Source organism: Hyperolius riggenbachi, chromosome 2, assembly GCF_040937935.1.
Source record: "Hyperolius riggenbachi isolate aHypRig1 chromosome 2, aHypRig1.pri, whole genome shotgun sequence".
Lineage (NCBI taxonomy): Eukaryota > Metazoa > Chordata > Amphibia > Anura > Hyperoliidae > Hyperolius > Hyperolius riggenbachi.
This window is the reverse complement of record NC_090647.1, coordinates 106730195-106750085: the sequence shown is the minus strand read 5'-3', so window position 1 is coordinate 106750085 and position 19891 is coordinate 106730195.

Here is a 19891-nt window from a genome sequence, read left to right as displayed (position 1 = left end):
AGAGCCACAATAATCCAACATGCATACAGATTGTTCCAGACTGGTTGGTCCTCATCAGTGCATGGCATGGATTCATGTGGCTCTATGTGGTAGGGCTTGAAACACAAAGCAAATAGCGGTGAGCAAAACTGCTATCTTCACTGGGACCCCAGTACAACATCGTAATCCTTTTCTGCTCATAACTAACCGACCACCCAAAGTTATATAATTTAATGTGACAAGAAATTAAAGCGGACCTCTGGTGTGAAAATAAAATCCGCACATGCAGCAGAGATTACCAAAGAGTAGAGGGAACTGTCCACTTGTTTCATAAAATCCAGGTTTTGTTGGTTAGCCACTCCCTGAAAAATTGCCATGGCAGTTTTCTGCCTTTGCAAAGACTGCTTAGAGATCCTGGGTGAGAGGTGTGACCTGAGGCATACATTGCTTTAACCTCTACCACTGAGCTAACCTATAGCAGGGAGGAGAGGTGAAGAGAGAAGTAGTGCAGTGCCAGCCACAGTATATTGCAGAACTGCCACAATACTTGCCTGCTGCTTAATTCAATTGTCAGCCATTGCTAGGGTAAAAAAAACTAAAAGAAACAAATAGTGGGAACAGTCATAGGGCCTTATTCAATTCACTTTTTCTCCAAGAGGATATTTTCATACCGTATCAGCGATCAGAGCAAACAGGAAATCCCGTTCAGAACGGGATTTCCTGTTTGGCTTCCTCCGTCGCCATGGCGACGACCGTGATGATGTCACCGACGTCTTAACGTCAGAGGGACGCCCGATCCACCCCTCAGCGCTGCCTGGCACTGATTGGCCAGGCTGCGCAAGGGTCTTGGGGGGAGGGGCGGCCTATTACGCGTCGGGTAGCGGCGGATCGGCAGCGAGCAGCGGCAATCGCATCCAACACGCAGCTAGCAAAGTGTTAGCTGCGTGTTTAAAAAAACAATTGTGAAAACCGGCCCGGCAGGGCCTGAGAAATCCACAGCGGTGGTAATGGACGAGCTGAGCTCGTCATTACCGCCAAGGTGGTTAAGCCTCCAGCAAGCATGGAAATACTCAGAATATATTTAAAGTACCCCCTTTTTCAACTTTTTGGGGGTATTTTTTTCATTGCAGAGTGATAAAAGTTAGTGATAAAATTTATTCTTAACAGAAGATGAAAAACTATCTCCTAGAAGAAAGCTTAGGGGAAACTTGTGAATTGAATAAGACCCATAGGCCCTTATTCAATTCACTTGGGCCCATATGCAATTCAGTTTTTCTCCCGAGTTTTCTTCTAGGAGATAATTTTTCATCTTTGATTTAAAATAACTTTCCAGCACTTTTTAATTTAAAAAAAGTACCATAAAGTAGGTGAAAAGTACTATAAAAATTGTTCTGAGTATTTTCTTGCTTTCTGGTGGCTTAAAGGAGTTATCCGGGCTGTATAAAGAAAATAAACGCTACTTACCGGGGGCTTCCTCCAGCCCCCAGCTCCCAGGACCTCCCTCGCCGCACCTCTGCGCGCAGCCGTTCGCCGGAGCTCCGTCCCGGTCCCCGGCGATGACGTCAGAGCGACCTCCAGGTCGCTCTGTACTGCGTCTGCGCGAGCGGCGCTGTCAATCACCGCCACGTGGGCCACGGCTGCGCGCAGAGGTGCGGCGAGGGAGGTCCTGGGAGCTTGGGGCTGGAGGAATCCTCCGGTAAGTAGCGTTTATTTTCTTTATACAGCCCGGATAACTCCTTTAACCAGCCGGGCGGTATGGACGAGCTCAGCTCGTCCATCACCGCCGGAGGCTGCCGCTCAGGCCCTGCTGGGCCGATTTTCATCAAATAAAAAGCAGCACACGCAGCCGGCACTTTGCCAGCCGCGTGTGCTGCCTGATCGCCGCCGCAGCGCGGCGATCCGCCGCGTGCAGCGGCGATCCGCCGCGTGCAGCGGCGGAAGAGGGTCCCCCCAGCCGCCTGAGCCCAGCGTAGCCGGAACAAAAAGTTCTGGCCAGCGCTAAGGGCTGGATCGGAGGCGGCTGACGTCAGGACTAGTGGGCTTTCATGCAGCCAACTTTCAGTTGGCTGCATGAAATAGTTTTTTTTTTATTAAAAAAAAAACCTCCCGCAGCCGCCCTGGCGATCTTAATAGAACGCCAGAGTGGTTAAAGGGTATTTTACTGAAAAGTTTAAAAATATCACCTATTTATTTATTTATTGTACCTAGAAGAAAACTTTGGAGAAAAAGTGAATTGCATATGGGCCCTGTTCTCTTAAGTTTTCTCCTGGGAGAGAATTTTTCATCTTCCGTTCAAAATAACTTTTATCACTCTGTAATTAAAAAAACTTCAAAAAAAAAATAAAATTAACTAATATGCCCAACCTAAGGGATTGTTTATTACCTTAGATAGTAGTCTTTTCTCTCAATTATACCCCTTGTGTACATGAATGTGTATTAGAAGGTATGTTAGATCTTTTGTTTCTTCTTCCCCTCTAGTAGGCTTGGATACTACCAACTTCCTTCCTTGTTTTTGAGTCAATCTTCAATTAAGGACATGGACTTATATCCTAGCTCCCGATCAAACTTTCTTCAACTCCTTCTATCCACTCCCTATTTGTAGTTGTCAAGTCTACTTAATACTTGTTATTCTGCATACTACTTTGTACCAACTGCTTGTAACAATATTCTTTAAGCTGAAATAAAAATAGTGTTACAAAAAAAAATAAAAAATCCAAAAAGTAGTTAAAAAAGTACTGTCCGCATTATTTTGAGTATTTTCTTGCTTGCTGGTAGCTTAACGGGCATTTTATTGGTAAGGTATGAAAATATCACCTAGGAGAAAACTTAAGATGAAAAGGTGAATTGCCTACGGCCCATAGTTTCATTATGGTTTTTTTTTCACTTTGGAACTTACAGCAGAGGTCCACTTTAAAGTGCTTACCCATCTTTAGGTCTGTGCATTTTTGGCAGTGCTGTTCTTGCTTTACAGTATGTTACAATTTCAGTGACTTTCTGAAACTGTAATCATTGCAGTGTTATTTTGTGCTGTACAGATTATTCCATGTTGTTTTATAACAAGAAGACTTAATGCAGTGAAAGGGAAAGCTGCTAGCGTGGATAAAAGTTCAGCGCGTTGTAAGCCAGAACAGTATCCAGGTTATACTCCGGTTGTACATCGCAATTGGTTAAGATGCAGTAGGACAGAGGAAGGGTTAACCCCTCCCCCTACACAGCAGACAGATGCTATTAAAGCCAGACCCTGTGTTGTACTTAGAGCGCCATCTATTGACTCACAGTGCAGAGTTGTTATGTGCTGGCTGCAACCAAGCAGGCTGTGTCATTTTCTGAGCGATTGCAAAGAGGTGTTCACTTGTGCCTGACAAAATCAGAGCAAGTTAATGATTTTTGGTACTTCAGTGCCAGGGAATACCTCAGTACAATGACCCGGCTTTCTCAAAAGCACCACAAAGCATAAGATGACGTTTGACAATAGTCCTGAAAGTCTTTCATCCTTCCTTTTTTTTTTCCTTCAAATAAATACTATTATAAAAAGCCAGCGTTTGTTGTCCTCTTATCTCCTGCTCCCTTGTCAAGTACACATTATTATCAGTGTCTCTACCCTAATTTTGTATAACTGTATTCTAAACGATCCCTTATGTGTTCTCAATATCTGAAATACTTACGTCTTTTATGTATGATGTATTGTTTTTCCTAAAGCTGCATGATGTTATGGTGATTTTGATTTGTGATGCTGAACTACCCCCCGATGATAACAGAACTTCTCCTTGGCCTGAACCTCGGGAGATGAACATGTGGACATGCCATACGTGTTAAGTATTTCTCTAAAATATTTAGTAGTTGCAGAAGCTTTCTCATCTATGCTGTTGCTTATGGACCAGGGCTTCCTAAGCGTCAACTGTCACAAGCGACCAAGCTCTCTCCAGACTGCACAGGTCTTGAATAGCACATAAGGGCACAATCTGCCTTATGGTGGCCATACATGGTACAATTTTTTTCATGCAATCTCACCAATTCGATGTAGTATAAGGGAACTGCCTACATTATCCTTTCAGTATATTCACTTAATTTACCTTTATACTACATAGAAATTGTAAGATTGGATGAAAAGATTGCACCATGTATGGCCACCATTAGATAGATGATTTTATGCAGGTTTAGTGACAGTGGGCTTGTTCTCAGCTTAACCTCCTTGGCGGTAATCCCGAGCTGAGCTCGGGGTATGCCGCGGGAGGTCGCCGCTCAGGCCCTGCTGGGCCGATTTTCATTCTGCAAAAAGCAGCACACGCAGCCGGCACTTTGCCAGCCGCGTGTGCTGCCCGATCCCCCCAGCCGCCCGAGCCCAGCGCAGCCGGAACAAACAGTTCCGGCCGGCGCTAGGGGCTGGATCGGGCGGCTCTGACGTCAGGACGTCGACTGACGTCCATGACGTCACTCCGCTCGTCGCCATGGCGACGAGGAAAGCGAAACAAGATAGGCCGCTCATTGCGGCCTATCTTGTTACTTTCGATCGCCGGAGGCGATCGAAAGTACGGTTCAGGAGCGCCCTCTAGTGGGCTTTCATGCAGCCAACTTTCAGTTGGCTGCATGAAATATTTTTTTTTTAATTTAAAAAAAAACCTCCCGCAGCCTCCCTGGCAAAATAAATAAACCGCCAGGGAGGTTAAACCTCCCCAACTTTCTGCATAAAGTAAAATCACTATAGACAAGTAAAAATAGTGTAGTTTCACCCCTGAATATTGCAACAATTCAATTTCAAACAGACGAAAGGTGGGTTTTCTTTGAACCAATATTCTCTTATTTATTCTTCATTCACAGTATCTTTAAATTGCGGATAAGGCATGTAGGTACAACACCAGAATTCCAATTCACATAAAAAGACTGCCTGACACGTGTTTCACGGCCAAAAGCCGCTTCCTCAGAGGCACACCGTATACAAACATCCGTTGGGCCAATGACAAGTACCACCGCAATCTGAAGTTCAAAAAGGAACTGTAATCAGCGACGATACCATGTGATACTAAACTGCTACTTTAACCCCCCTTTCCACACAATATCACTTAGGCTAGGGACCCACTATGAGCGCTTTGTGAGAAATAGCAAAGCACCCGCGATTCCCTTAATTGCGGAATTTGGGTTTGTAGCCACTACTCCGGGATCGCTCCCAATATACTGCATGCAGCAATTTGCCATAGCTCCATGATCGCAACCACCTCCAAAAGGTTCCACTGGTGTAGCAGTTTGCCGATTGGCAAGCACTGCAAAATTACTCCCAGTAGGTTCCAGGTTCATAATACAGGTGCCCTGGTGATCAGTGAGAGACAATACATAGTGTTGGCTAAAGATGCATAGACACAATGCCGCCCACAGCGATAGGGACAGTTCGGGTTCAAGTGTTGTACTGATGTGTCGCTAGATTACAGCCTAGCAATGTGTTCTGTTGCTATGGAGGGGGAGAAGGGATGACAACGCTGCACATGTAGGAGCAGCTATCAGTGGGCAAGGTAAGGAGGGTGTTAATGTGTTCAACAGAGATAATTGGGCACCCGGATCCTTCGCTGATGCATCAGGTTCAATCAGATTTCCGATCATTTTTTTTTCTTCCAATTACTTCTGTACAAAATCGATCAGACACCTGATCAGACCTGTTGGAAATTATGGATTCAACCTGATGGGAAATTGCATGGTGTGTACCAGGCATTACTTCTTATTAGTTATCTCTATTTCGAAGTAGATTGTTGAAGATTAAAAGGTTATCCACACTGCACAATGGTCTGGTTTTAATTGTCTTGTGAATATGCTAAGTTTAGCTGGACGTAGGTTCATCGCCGTGTCTACCAGGGAATTTACTTATGGCTATGCTCTTAATGGACTTATGGCTGTACCCTTTGATGGATGTGGCCCGTCGGTGATCGGGACCCGATCCCATTGGGCGACATAGCTGGGCCGGGCTGCACAGACGCTAGTTAACTGTGTAGCTGCCGCTTACCGTTGCTATGCTGTGGGACACCAGAGTGGCGTGTAGGACGTCATGTGGCATGTGGCTGAGTGTTGTGCACAAAAGAATCGGTCGTAGCTGGGGGGTGAGTTGGTCCGCCAGGCAGCTCACTTTTGCATAAGGGATCGGGTGCCTCTGTAAACACGCCTGATTATCGGCTGAGGCGGTCGTCATCATACGCCTCAGACGACTTTAGTCAAGTGTGTGTATGAGCCTTTAGTCAATAGAGTACTGCTGGGCAATTAAAATATGAATTGATGTATGTGGGTTATGTTCTATGGCTGTAATCTCAAAATTGCCAAAAAGAAAATGGCTCCTGTTTATCATAGCAAAATATATAAACCTTATGTGACTTTAGTCAAGCCATTGAGGTGACATAATTTTGTCCTCTGACAAGGACTAGTCACTGATTGTTTTGGAGAAAGGAGTGACAGTTGTCTTGTATGTGTGTGTATGTCAAGTGCAGGACAAGGGCGGAAGGTATGCACCTGTTTCTGGGGGGAATCAGGAAACAGAGGTACGTGACATTCCTGACTGCTTGATGGGGTGTGAAGTATGCGCCCCTGGTGAATCTCAGCAAGGTATGTGTCCTTGATGAATCTCTGCGATAGAAAATGGGATGGGATAAGCTATGCCTAATGAACATGTAGGAGGTGAAGATTGAGATCTGCGTCCCTCGTGTGTCTGTTAGATGTGCGCATGTGATATACACCTGGAATTACAAAAGGTGTGACCCGCAGAAAGATGTGATTAGTTTGGGCTTTTCAGGTGCATTCGGGGTCTGTGTCCTTGCATCTTCAGGAGGTGGAATGAGAAGTACGTGTCCATGACTTATCCGGAGAATGGGCCAGAGTCTGGAAATGTGTTTTGTGCCTCATAAAAAATGAAATGCATATGTATTGGATAACGCACTCTACATATTTCATCCAAACCTCTGAAGGGGGGGACAGCAGAGCATTTCACAGATAACCCATTTGCAGCGGTAACAATACAGAGCATCGCTCTCTTCGTCTTTACTCATTTTGTTTCTCATTGATTGCCATACGCACGAACCTTCATTTGAGTTGATTAGAGGGAAAAAAAAGTGAGGGAGGGTAGGGAGAGAAAATTGAGGAAGAGGTGAGAAAATTAAGTTGGTTGAGGGAGAGATGAGCGTAATGAAAAAACGAAGAGGAAAGCAGGAGAGGAGAAGTGAGGAGGAAAGCAGGAGAGGAGGGGGCGAGCGCTGCAGGGAGAGCGGAAAGGAGATGGATAGCTTTGTCCTGCAGATGAACCCGCCCGGCAACACGGAGGAAGTTATGAAGGATTCATCAGTCAACACACGTCCCTGCGCTTCCCTGAGGTGCTGCTCCCCTACCTCCAAATCTCATTTATATCTCAGAGGGCGGAGGGAACAGATCCACTGCTCAGTCTACCCATGGACACCCTTTTGCATTTGGGGCACGCTACCCCCTTTTTTTTTTCTTACTATTTAAGCTTTGTTAGGTTGTAAAGGTTTAAAGGCCATCAAGCACTAACCCACTTAATCCCTGAGTCAAGGCACTGTTAAGCAGATTTGTGACTAAGCCTCTACACAGAGCTGGGGCACTGCAATGTTGAGTGTCCTCCCTAAAATCTGCTCAACAGCCCTGGGGTTCAGGACAGACGTAAGTGATTTCTTCAAGGTTTCTTACCGTTCAAAACTTACCCTTTCCTATCCAAGTCTTAACGTAAAGGGAGGGAAAAAAATAGTGTGCAAGTGTTTTTGTGCCATACATCTGTGGCTGGACTGTATGTGTTAATTAGCAGATCTATGTATGCCGGTGAAGGCAGACTGATAATGGCCAGGCATGTGTCTCCTTGTCTCAGACATGTTAGCTAAGCGTGCCTAGCCTTCAGAAATATCACACGGTTCCTCTGATGCAGTTATTCAGCACAGGAACCATGTCATGCCTAGCACAGGAACCATGTCATGCCTAGCACAGTTCTTCCTACTGAATAGATGGATGTGTGATGATTAGGATTAACCTTCATTCATGGTCTTGTTCATATAGACGTCATGCTTAACATGAAGTGTAAAAACAAGCAACGTGATTACATGGACTGTTTGTTGGAAGGTCTCCTTCTATAGAGAGTGATATTTGGGATGTTACAGACAGGCCCCAGTGATCTTTGTGTCTCCTCTGTGGAGGTTCAGCCCTGTTTTCCACCTTTCCTGCTGCCTCGTTTCATAAACAAGCAGCAGTTCAGGTTTGCTGTCATTGCCTTTGATCTGTGTGAAACCGGTGACTTTATGTAACTTTATGAGTCGGCTTTAATCCTCGGATCTCCCGATGTAAATAATATTTAAAGGCTAGTTGTTGTGGCACGGTGTTACCTGCAAGCTCTTGCTGAAAAATAAATACCCCTTGAGTGTAATGTAAGTGAACTTTTGCACTATAAACAATAAAATAAGGTTATTACTCTCTATTGACTCCTTCCCCTGCATTTCTTAAGGAACTCTTTCTGCTTTCATTGTCTCTGAATTATTCTGCCCCTTAGTTTGAGGCTTTTTATTCCACGCTATATGTTTTTTGACTATTGGAGTTTTGCTTCTGATGCTACTGTTTTTACTGCCATTTGTCCTGTAATTGAATTTATTTTGCTTATGCTCTCCGCTCCCCAGAGTCTTGGGGTCTAGTATCTCTTTTCCCCCCTTTCCCTGGCTGCTATCATGATGTCAGTGCCTGCGTATTTGCCCAGCGGAGAGGAATGGGTCTCTGCACTGAGGCCATGATTGAACTCTTGAACCAGCGGAAGATAAGTGAGTGGTACAGGGTACCATCGCTCCTGCTTCTCTCTTCTGCTCATTTGTCTCTCCCTTTGCCCCTGGAGGCGATTATTTCAGCAGAAAAAGATGGGAGGGGAAGCAGGGAACAAGTGTAATGCTGCTAGGGACATCAGCTGGGAAATTCGGCTGGAAAAGGGTTAATTGGTAACTTACCTACTGGTAGCTAAGGGGTTAGTTACTCTTCTTCCTAGGATTCATTAAACAGAGCCCTGCGGCACCCAGTCTACCAACAGTCTTTTTTTCCTTTTCTGTACAGTGTTAAATGTTTCTCTTTTTATAAAATCTGTGATTTTTAACCTCTAAATTGACACCTTTGGTGGGAAGTGCCCTGTACAGTAATGCGATTTGAGTTACAGATGGGTTAAAGGTCTGTTGTTTATCGCTGCAGCTGTTTGTCTTTACCTCAAGTCTTCATTTTGTCCTACTTTCCCCAAAGCAAATACCTTCCAAATTTCTAGGTTCTGTATTGGCAGGAAATTCTCCGTCTGTCCGTGATTTCAGTCTAGGCTGTTGCAGGCCTTGGCCGTATTCCTGCGACTGTTTATGAATGTTAAGTATACACATTTTACAGTGTCAAATATAGCAGCTCTTTGTTTCATTTCCAGTACCAATAAATCACTGAAATATTAATTATAATCGCAGAGGGACTCCTATATTATAGAGTTTATTTGTATACAGCATAGATGGCACTCTACCGTTAAACTATATCAGATCGACAAGAAACATTGCTTATATAAGCTATTTTACCCTCGTAGTTACACTTCTGTACGCTCACAAAAACACACAAAAAGTTTGTAAGCATTATACAGTACACCTTTCGTACATAAACTGAGGGAATAGGCGCTATACTTTTGGTTCCGCTGTCAGATCCGCAGATCGTACAGAATTGATGGCGAGATTGTGCGTATCGGAAAGCGAGATTGCAATAAGGCAAGTTCAACCAGTTTCAGTGAGTCTCAGACAGTCCAAATGCTAAACATACACAGCATCTCATTGACTCCATGCAGGGTTTGTGTCTAGTGGTGAGTAACCGCCAAAGAAGCCCCTGCTGTCACTCTGCTAACTGATAGGTGTCCTGTGACACTGACTTCCAGGTCACAGTCTTGAGGTTTGCTGGACACACAACAAAAGCTTTTTCTAGTGGCTATCAATTGCAAGACAGCCCTTCTTTGGCTATATGTATCCCTCACCTCTATGGGGTTTAGTGGACAGTGTTACATGAAATTAGAGAACAAATATGATCTATCGCGGCTATTTCACTTAAGAGGTCATTAGTGGGTCTTTATTACATGTTTCAGAGGTTTCGTCTCCATTGTTCAAACTACTAAAAGATTTTTTTTAGAATCCCGCTGGCCACCAGCATAATGGCTCTGTTAGGAGATATTTTTATCACGAAAACGGACAGGGAAAATTTTTCTACTAATTCCAGCACCTTGTTGTAAAGAGTTATCTGGAAATCCTTTAATAGCACGTGTACGATTCGTCTTATGCTATTAAGTCAATGTTACAGTGTCAGTTTTGTTTCTGTGAGCACTGATTGACCCGCTGGTGGCTTGACATCACGGATCAGAAGTGAGTGTATCTCGCTGGTGAACGGTGGGGTTTACACTTTCTAACAGGTGTATGGGAAATTGGTATTTAGACATGCCTCATCGTAGATTTCACCTAATGTAAATATTTTGTCTCCCTCAGTCACATCGTGACACTTTTTTTTCTCTATTCCTCTTATTGTTAACATTCGCTTCTGATTTAGACAAATGTTCTGTTTAGTTGTCTTCACCAGGGCTTCTTAACTCTGGTCCCCAAGTACCCCTAACAAGTCATGTTTTGAGGGTTTCCATCTGTGTGAACAGATAGGATAATTTTTGACCCAGTCAAACAGATTACTCCACCTGTGTATGATTAAGGATATCCTCCAATTCTGACCTTTTAGTGATACTTAAGCTCAAAGCTGAAAAACTGGCCAGTGCTTTGTTCCAGTAACCATTAGGAAGTTTTTTTTACCCCCTCTTGTCACCAACCTTTGGCACAAAAAGACTTCCAAATCTCAGTATTTTCGGTTTATAGTTCTGTCCAGTTCTATTCAAACACTTTTTGGTTATTCTCACTTAAAAGAGAAGGTTTTATAGTTCGATATATATAAAAAGCATTGCAGTAGATATTTTATTGTTTTTTGTTGCATCTCAACATCCAAACACACTTTTCAGCCTTTTACATTTTTATGCCTAATTCTTAACCGAATACAGTCTTTAGATAATCTTTTGTTGTTTTAATGCTAATGTTAATATTTTTTTGGTTTAGCAGTATTAGTTTGCGTATGACAGGACTTCTTCATGTACTCCTTCAGTTTTGGTTAATAACGTTTGTGGTTGGCCGTATTTCTCAAACCCAAAATCATATTAGGGATTTGAAGTACATGTCGCTCGACTTCCCATTTGTAACAATGCACATTAGGCGTAATCGTTCAAACGCAGTTTACAACGGATAAGTAAAATTCTGTCCGGTGAAAATTTTTTTTTTCGCTCCCCTAAAGCTCTTACTTAAATAACTACACTTAAATTGTTAATAACTGCATTAATATCAATAAATTGTGGTGTTTCAAGTACTTTAAGTAAATACGTGTGTACATTAGGAAGCGTCTCTGCTTTGGGTAATATATGTACGCATTGCAATGGATCAAAATTCTGATCCTAGCATCTTAATGGTCTTACAAAGGTTAAACAACTTTCTATCGAGTTCTTGCGAGAATGATACGAGATTAAATACTTCAGGTTTCCTTGTCATACCTTTTATTTTATTACGATGAGCAATAAAAATATACTTGCGCAATACTGCATGCGCGCAAATCAGAACTGTGCAAAAAAAATTACAAATGTAACTTTATAAGTATCTTAGTTTGTCTGTTTTTTTTTTAATAGTGTTTTTTTTTCCTATAAAAAATGATTATGCTGAGTTTTATTCGCTTGCATCGCTGTTTTTTATTTTATTACGTTTGAGATCTCTAGTTATCTCAAGAGCTGCTTGTACTTAAAACAGTCTCAGACTGAAAATTGCTTTGATACAGACACCAGCCCAATTAGGGTTGTGAGGAGATTTGCCACTTACAAGCTGTCAAGCTCCCAGTGAGATTTTGCACTTCTTGACCTGTAGAATTTGAACTCTATTGAAGCTGGTGGACGAGACGTGTCACTGAGAGGGGAGTTCAACTACACAGATATTGCAACTGAATTTCTCAGATTGTGAGATGGACTCCATCTGCAGACAGACCGTTTCGATTCTCTGCAGACATCGTCGTAGACGCCTGTATTTCTATAAAATAGGAGAAATAAACCAATTTATCCTTTTTTATCCTTTGAAACTCTCCATATAATCCCTGTTTGATGGCATACAATAAAATCAACGCTTTCATATTGTGCCAAAAATGTATTTAGTCGTGTAGTTAGTATAAATTGCTACTAAACAATGATGTTAAACATCAATTTACTCCGTTAGCTTGCTCAGCTAGTTCTTATGTGAACAGAAACAATGGAGATGGTTGCACAGACATCGGACAGTGGAATGTTGTTCCACATTAACCATCAGAAATAGCAGGAACTCTGGAATTAAAGTCGTACCCTTTATAGTCTGGCTGAATAGAATTCATATGTAAGCTACCAAAACACCTTGAATTTCTACATCAGTCGTCATTTCAAACCCATTACGTTACTTATGTGGCAGTCATTTGATTTTGGCGGTGAAAAGACATGCGTGGAATATGTTTCAGGGTGCATAAGAATTACCCAGAATGCTTTGCAGGTACCTGGTGTCTGTTGTCTTGTCAGAGAAAGTGAGGAGAATTTTTAACACAATCTTCAAAAGCTAATGCTGGCTTTATCTTTTATTTAAATTTGCTTAAATAAATAAATAAAAAAAAAACAGAAATGTATTTTAAGCAGCAATTTCATGTAACCTTCGCAATAAAATAAGCCAATAATGACTCTTTGATCACACCTTCATGTAAAAGCTCTGACTTGTGCACAGTATCACTTCATTAACCCCCGATCCAGCCAGAGACCTGCACTGCAAAGAAATGGTAACTGGTTGTGCACGTGTCATGTCTCTGCACATCTCTCATGGATCCTCCCTCTCGTGGTGACCTTTGAACCCAGGCATGGGTTCACGGGAAGGTCACAGAGAATGATCGAGACCTAATAGACAAGAGATGGAAGAGTTCACAATAGCCTAAGTGGAAAACAAGCAGACAGATAGAAGAGAGAGACAAATATATAAGGCTACTGAGTGAATGAGATATTGAACGAACAAATAAACTGAGATGCTTATAGCGCTATCGTTGTAAATAGTAGCTATGAGGGGCTGATTTATTTTTTAAATGGCCAATCAAGTAAACAGTCTTAAACGATAAAGTTTGGCTATTACCATGTAGTTAATATCTCCCATAATGTACTAACAAGCACATATGATCTGTCAAGGAGTAGCCAACAAGTAGGATGAGGAATGAGAGTTCTTTAGACTGTCATTGGTTTCCAAATGGAGGTTTTAAGGCCGTGTGTCAGACTACATTGTGCAATGTGAAATGATCGCCAAACTGCCTCTTATAGCTCGAAATCCAGCGTATTCACATAGGAAATGGGAGGCTTTAAAATGTTAGTATGATTTCATGAAGTCCTTCCTTTATACAGGGTCAACTGTTATTGTATCGAAAGGCCCGATATTAATTGTAGGGCTTATTAGCTATTATAAACCTGAAGCATACATTTAACAAAAAGTTATGCAGAGGATTCCTTATTTGTGTAGCGCAAAAAAAAATTGCTATGTATGTTAAAGAGTATCATATGCGTATTTAAATCCTGTTCTACTATCTGTGCCTTATAAATGGCATTTTTCTCATTTCTAGTTCTCTTTCTATGCGACTGCTCCCGCATCACCCACAGAGATGCCTTTTTTTTCGCTGTGTTTAGTTTAAGCTTTTGACAAAAATAATTTATAGGTATGGCAAGGAGAAATCACCTATATTTCTTAAAAGACGTTAAGTTGCACGTGTATATTTTTCCTTTAAGAAGATATTAAACGTATTTGTAGGTATAAAGCTCAGCTCTTTGACATTCACATAGGACACCCAATATCCCTAAATAGTTAACGTCTGTTTTTCAGCTGAAATACTTCCCTCTACTGGCTGTTCCAGAAATTGCTTCATAGTAGTCACTGCAGTGACGTGTCAAATTCTGAACATGGTTTTTGCCGTTCAGGGCCCCTTGTATCCATAATTTGCTCTTTATAATGAACTCCGTTTAATTAATGTTTGCAGATGAAGTAGTGCCTATTCTCAGTGCTGCAGGTTTAAAAGATCTTTGTAAATGATGTGATGCAGCAGGGTCGGGAGGGTCACACGGGCCCTTGGCTGGCGAGGGCATGCGAGGACCAGTAGTTCCTCAACAGCAGGACAGTTGCAGGTTGTCCAAAAACGACACTACCATTTAACCAAGCATAACGTGTGGCGCATATATTCCCTTTATAAAAAACATTGACATTGCCACCGCTTATAAAGAATTGGGGTAACTGATGAGTTTGAATATTTGACATTATTTAAAAAAATATATATATTCATTATTATATGTGAAAGGGGCACTATATCAGCGTCGATCAATATAAAAGTCAAAGTCCTCCTATGTTATCAGATCATGAATTATTTCAGGGTTTTTTCAGCATTAATTTCGCAGCGTGTTTGCTCAATTGTTTTTATCGTAAACGGCTATCCAGCAATGTCACGCTGTATACAAGCTATGGCCAATTAGCCTACAATGATACCGAGACTTAATAGTAGAATAGAGGCAAAATAATTAAAGGAAATACTTCCCCAGTACCCTAAAACTGGCTCTGTTTTATATATATATATATATATATATATATATATATATATATATATATATATATATATATATATATATCCTTATCAGTCCTATGTTTCTTTAACACAGAGAGGAATATGGCATTTATTATATGCTACCCCTCCTCCTGCTTCCCCCTATTCCTGTAGATTGTAAGCTCACAAGGGCAAGGCTCTCTTACCTTTTTGTGTCTTGGAATTCAATATACATTTTATTCATCATGTTACTTTTGCCACTGTAATTACCAATGTTGTATTTTGTATCGATTTTGTATATTGGTGTATACCATTGTCTGTATTATTATTATTATTATGTACCCCATGTTTGTTTTTTACTTTGTACAGCGCCACGGAATATGTTGGCGCTTTATAAATCAATAATAATAATAATGATAGACTGTGTAACAATGTAACTGATGTAAATGTGTAAGTACGGTAGTCTGCTTTCTTAAACTTTAGTAGGATATAGTCTTTGTTCCCTGTTGATGTTTATACTGCGTAGTTGAATGTAGCCGCGCGTCTGCATTATTAAGTAGGAAAATGTCTGATTTTTTATAAAACTAGATGATCTCCCCTTTGATTGTGTGTTTTACGTAGGATCTAATAAGAGGAATAAAATACATTTGTTAATCTGTTTTTGGCAGATAACTGTTTTTAACATGCAGTTTTTAGACAAGTCCGCTAGTTTATATTGCGCAGTAAGTGTTTTTCCAAGGTTTACATCTCTTCATTTCTGGTCCCATTTCTGTTTCCTGTAATCTTATCTTATTTACAGCTTTTCTTTGACCCCTCTTTAAAAAGATGAATAAGAGGTGCTAATGCACACATGACGAATAAAATATACGCACATGACGTTCATAAGCAAGTTTTCGGAATGTAGATTTCTATACTGGCCAATAAACAGCGGTTTAAAACTATTTTGTGGTTGCTTTAATAATAAAAATAAGCCGATGAATGGAAATTCCAGCGTGACGAAGACGCTCAATATTTGGCGAGCCGAAAGGTAAAATTTAAAGACCTATATAAAAGACCGTAGTCATTAAAGCAAAGTAAAAAGAAAGGGTGAAGCAAGGAGCAAGCTGGAAGGTTAAACTGGCCATACTCGGCAGTTTGAGTTTTTTCGTTAAACAAAAGATTCATCCATTGAAAGATCACATAACCGCTCGATGTTAATACACTATATTGCGTATAGCCTGCTAAGAGGTTTTTTTTTTTAACCTTTACAAAACACGATGGTGTGGGATCCGTAAAATCTTTTACCACTGTTTCTTTTTCGTGCCATTTTTCAATTTCATGATTATCTGTTTTTTCATTTTGGACAATACGCATTGCCTGATCAAGAAACACATAGTGCAGAATTATGTATTAGATGCAGCTTCTTGCATCTGTACAGCTGACTAGATTGGCAATTGTTTATATTTTGTATTGGTCATTTGTAAGATGGGCAAGTACTCTTCCTCACTTTATAGACCGCATAGACCTACGATGCTTCGCCAAAGACCCAAGAAGCCAGGCCCTTCGAATATTAACTTACCTACGTAGTTTGGCAAGACTGGACATTACTTATGCCCATCTCTCCGCTTCGAGCTATGTATGTGGATATTATTGTAATCACACACTTATAGGAAGAGATTTGTCACTTCAAAACTATAGTAATAAATAAGAGTATCTAATATGTTAGACCAATAGGCGTTTACTGCACGAGACTTATAGAGACACTTGTCCAGCACAATTAAGTCCACCGACATCATACCCATAGATATGCAATGATTTAACAACTGTGAAGGTTTTTATTTATCCATGAGATGGTATAGCCCAAGAGAAATAAGGTAGCTGCATCTGGACCCCTTTGGAAGCGTGATAAAATGTCTCTAGAATAGAATGAGGTGCCCGGTTGAAGCTACTGTATTTTTCTTTGGACGTTAAAAACTGGATATAGTGTAGTCGGAAAAAAATGTTACATAGGTAGCATAAACAAGGTAAGTTATAACATAGCATTGGATCTATAAGAGGGTGTGAGTGTGTGTGTAGATAGATAGATAGATAGATAGATAGATAGATAGATAGATAGATAGATAGATAGATAGATAGATAGATAGATAGATAGATAGATAGATATTAGATTCTTGTTATAGTAAACTCTGATATAATAAACCTCTGGATATTGTAAACTCAGCCCTCAGGTCCATCTGTTTAAATATACAATATATGACCAATTCTTATATAATTAACTTATTTTCCTGGTTCCTATATATATATATATATATATATATATATATATATAATGCCAATGGCTGTAGACTGTGATAGGTACAGACACAGTGATTCCCGCATAGCACTGTGATGTCATGACTATACAAATATTTACGGATAATAATAGTAATCATTATAATCTATGGACTCTCAAGCATGTGATATTGAAGATACAATATGTTTAAAATAGTCAGATTGGTCTTGTAGTATTCTGGGTATTCTAGTTGTGTTTGGTATTGCTATATCGGCCGCATTGTTTCCAAGGCACTATCCTCTTTCACGCATAGGGCTTGTTTTCCTGAGGCATCACAGGCCTTCATATCCTAATCTGTCTTGTTTAGCCAGCCTGGATTAATAAAACTAAATCACCTGTTATGCCTGCTTCTTACTGGTCCATACTGAGCATTACTTAAAGGTCAGTGGATTATGAACTAGCAGTTGAGCCAGCACAGTCCAGTGAATGCACCCACACTATTATTTTTTTTATCTTTAGTACAACCTGTATTTATTTAAAAAAATAATATTTCTGTAAGTATGTGAATGTAGCTGCAATCACATAAAAATGTGATTCTCTTTTTAGGAACCCCGTAGAGTAATACATCCCCAACAAGGGATCTCAGCCACCTGAAAGCAAATGATCTTTAACAAATCCAGTCCAGTTTCACGGGATCATTTGGGATATCCAATGATCTCCAGCCAGAGATATCAGAGTAAACCATGCACACAGGCTATGGGCTGAGGAGATGGCTAACATACAAGAACACAAGCATTAAAGTGACACTGAAGCCAAAAAAAAACCCTTATGATATAATGAATTGTATGTGTAGTACGGATAATTAATAGAACATTAGTAGCAAATAAATTATTCTTGCATTTTTATTTTCAGTTATTTAGCTGTTTTTCTAATGCATTGCATCATTCTCTAGTATTTGCAGTGTACAAATTACACTCTGTATTTCAAATGATGAAACAAAGCAGAGCTAATGATCCTTTGAACTTCCTGGCAGAAAAACCTTAAACAAACAAGAAACAGAGGGAGACAGGTTGTGATAAGTGCTTCAGAAAATAGCATTGCTCTCTGACTAAATTAGGCAGATAGTTCAGATAAGCTCTTTTGCATAGATAACAACTGAGGTTTCTTAACTCTTCCTGTTCTGGAAACATTATTAGACTCATATCTGTGCTACTTATGTTCTATTTCTTAGATGTACTACACATACAAATCATTATCTCATAAGTTTATTTTCACTTCAGATTCTCTTTAAGACCTGTATAGACATCAGACAATTGATAGATGAAGCAATTATTTGTGATAATTTCAGCTGACAGTCTGCTGCCTATCCATCTGGGCGTTACAGACGAGCTGAGCTCGTCCAGTAACGCCGTGGTGCATTGCTCGGGCCCTGGCAGGCCGATTTGGATAATTAAAAAAAATAAAACACGCAGCTAGCACTTTGCTAGCTGCGTGTCTTACCTGATCGCCACTGCTCGCCGCCTATGCGCCACTACCCGCCGCAAAAGTGCCCCCCCCCCTTGCAGACCCCTTGCGCAGCCTGGCCAATCGCCGCCAGGCTGCGTTATGGGGTGGATCAGGACTCCATGTGGCGTCACGCCGTCGATGACGTCACTCCGTTTGTTGCCGTGGCGACGGGGGAAGCCCTAAAGAAAATCCCGTTCAGACCGGGATTTCCGGATGGGTCTTCACACCGGCGGCGATCGGAAGGGTGGGAGGGAGAGAGCAGGGAGGGGGGAATCATGTAGCTAGCGCTAGGCAGGCTACATGATAAAAAAAAAAAATGGGCGAAAGAAACCCCTCCCACAGAACCCCGCCAGACAGGCTATACATGTATCCTCTGTCAGATCATAGGAGACTAACAGATGCTCGCAGTAAAATGTCTTAGATGATTATGGTTTCCCTGCATGCAGCGGGGAGCCTCCTGCTTCACCTCCAACTCCCCATAAGTCCTACATGCAAGTGTAGATGACCTGTCACAGACAGACAGACAGACAGTCACAGTTCATCATCATTTCAGTCAGCTAACATCTACTTCCTGCATGGGTCTTAAAGGGGAACTGAAGAGAGAGGTATATGGAGGCTGTCATGTTTATTTCCTTTTAATCAATACCAGTTGCCTGGCAGCCCTGCTGGTCTATTTCTCTGCAGTAGTATCTGATTAAAACCAGAAACAAGCATGCAGCTAGTCTTGTCAGATCAGACTTATAAGTCTGAACCACTGAAACACCTGATCTGCTGCATGCTTGTTCAGGGGCTATGGCTAATAGTATTAGAGGCAGAGGATCAGCAGGGCTGCCAGGCAACTGGTATTGTCTAAAAGGAAATAAACATGACAGCCTCCATATACCTCTCTCTTCAGTTCCCCTTTAAAGGACACCTAAAGAGAGGGATATGGAAGCTGATATATTTATTTCCTTCAAACAATGTCAATTGCCTGGCTAGCCTGCCGATCCTCTGCCTCTAATACTTTTAGCCATAGTCCCTGGACAAGCATTCGGATCAGTTGCAAAGTGCAGACATACATACATATCTTTTATGTCTGCACTTGTATGTCTGCACTTTATCTGATGAAGGGGACCCTCTGTGGCCCCGAAACAATTGTCATGTTGTGCATACAATAAAACTGCTTGGAACTTTGAACTGGTGTGCCAGCCGACCTTGAATTGCTTGTATTGGACTGATGCCGCTTCTGCATCAAGGCTGAGCACCCGACTACAGAAACACGGCAAGGTGTGCCTATCCAAAACCTGACATTGCACTGTGTCGTTCTCCAGGTTACACTCTGACCAGTGTGCCTGCAGAGGCGCCTATACTTAACGGGCTCTTTTACACCAAAAATCAGAAAACACGTTTTGTGATTTTCACTATGTTGGCTTCAATCGAAATGCAGGAAACATGCAGGAGAATTAAGATTGCCTTTTTAGAAAATCGTAAATGTATTTAGTATGATGG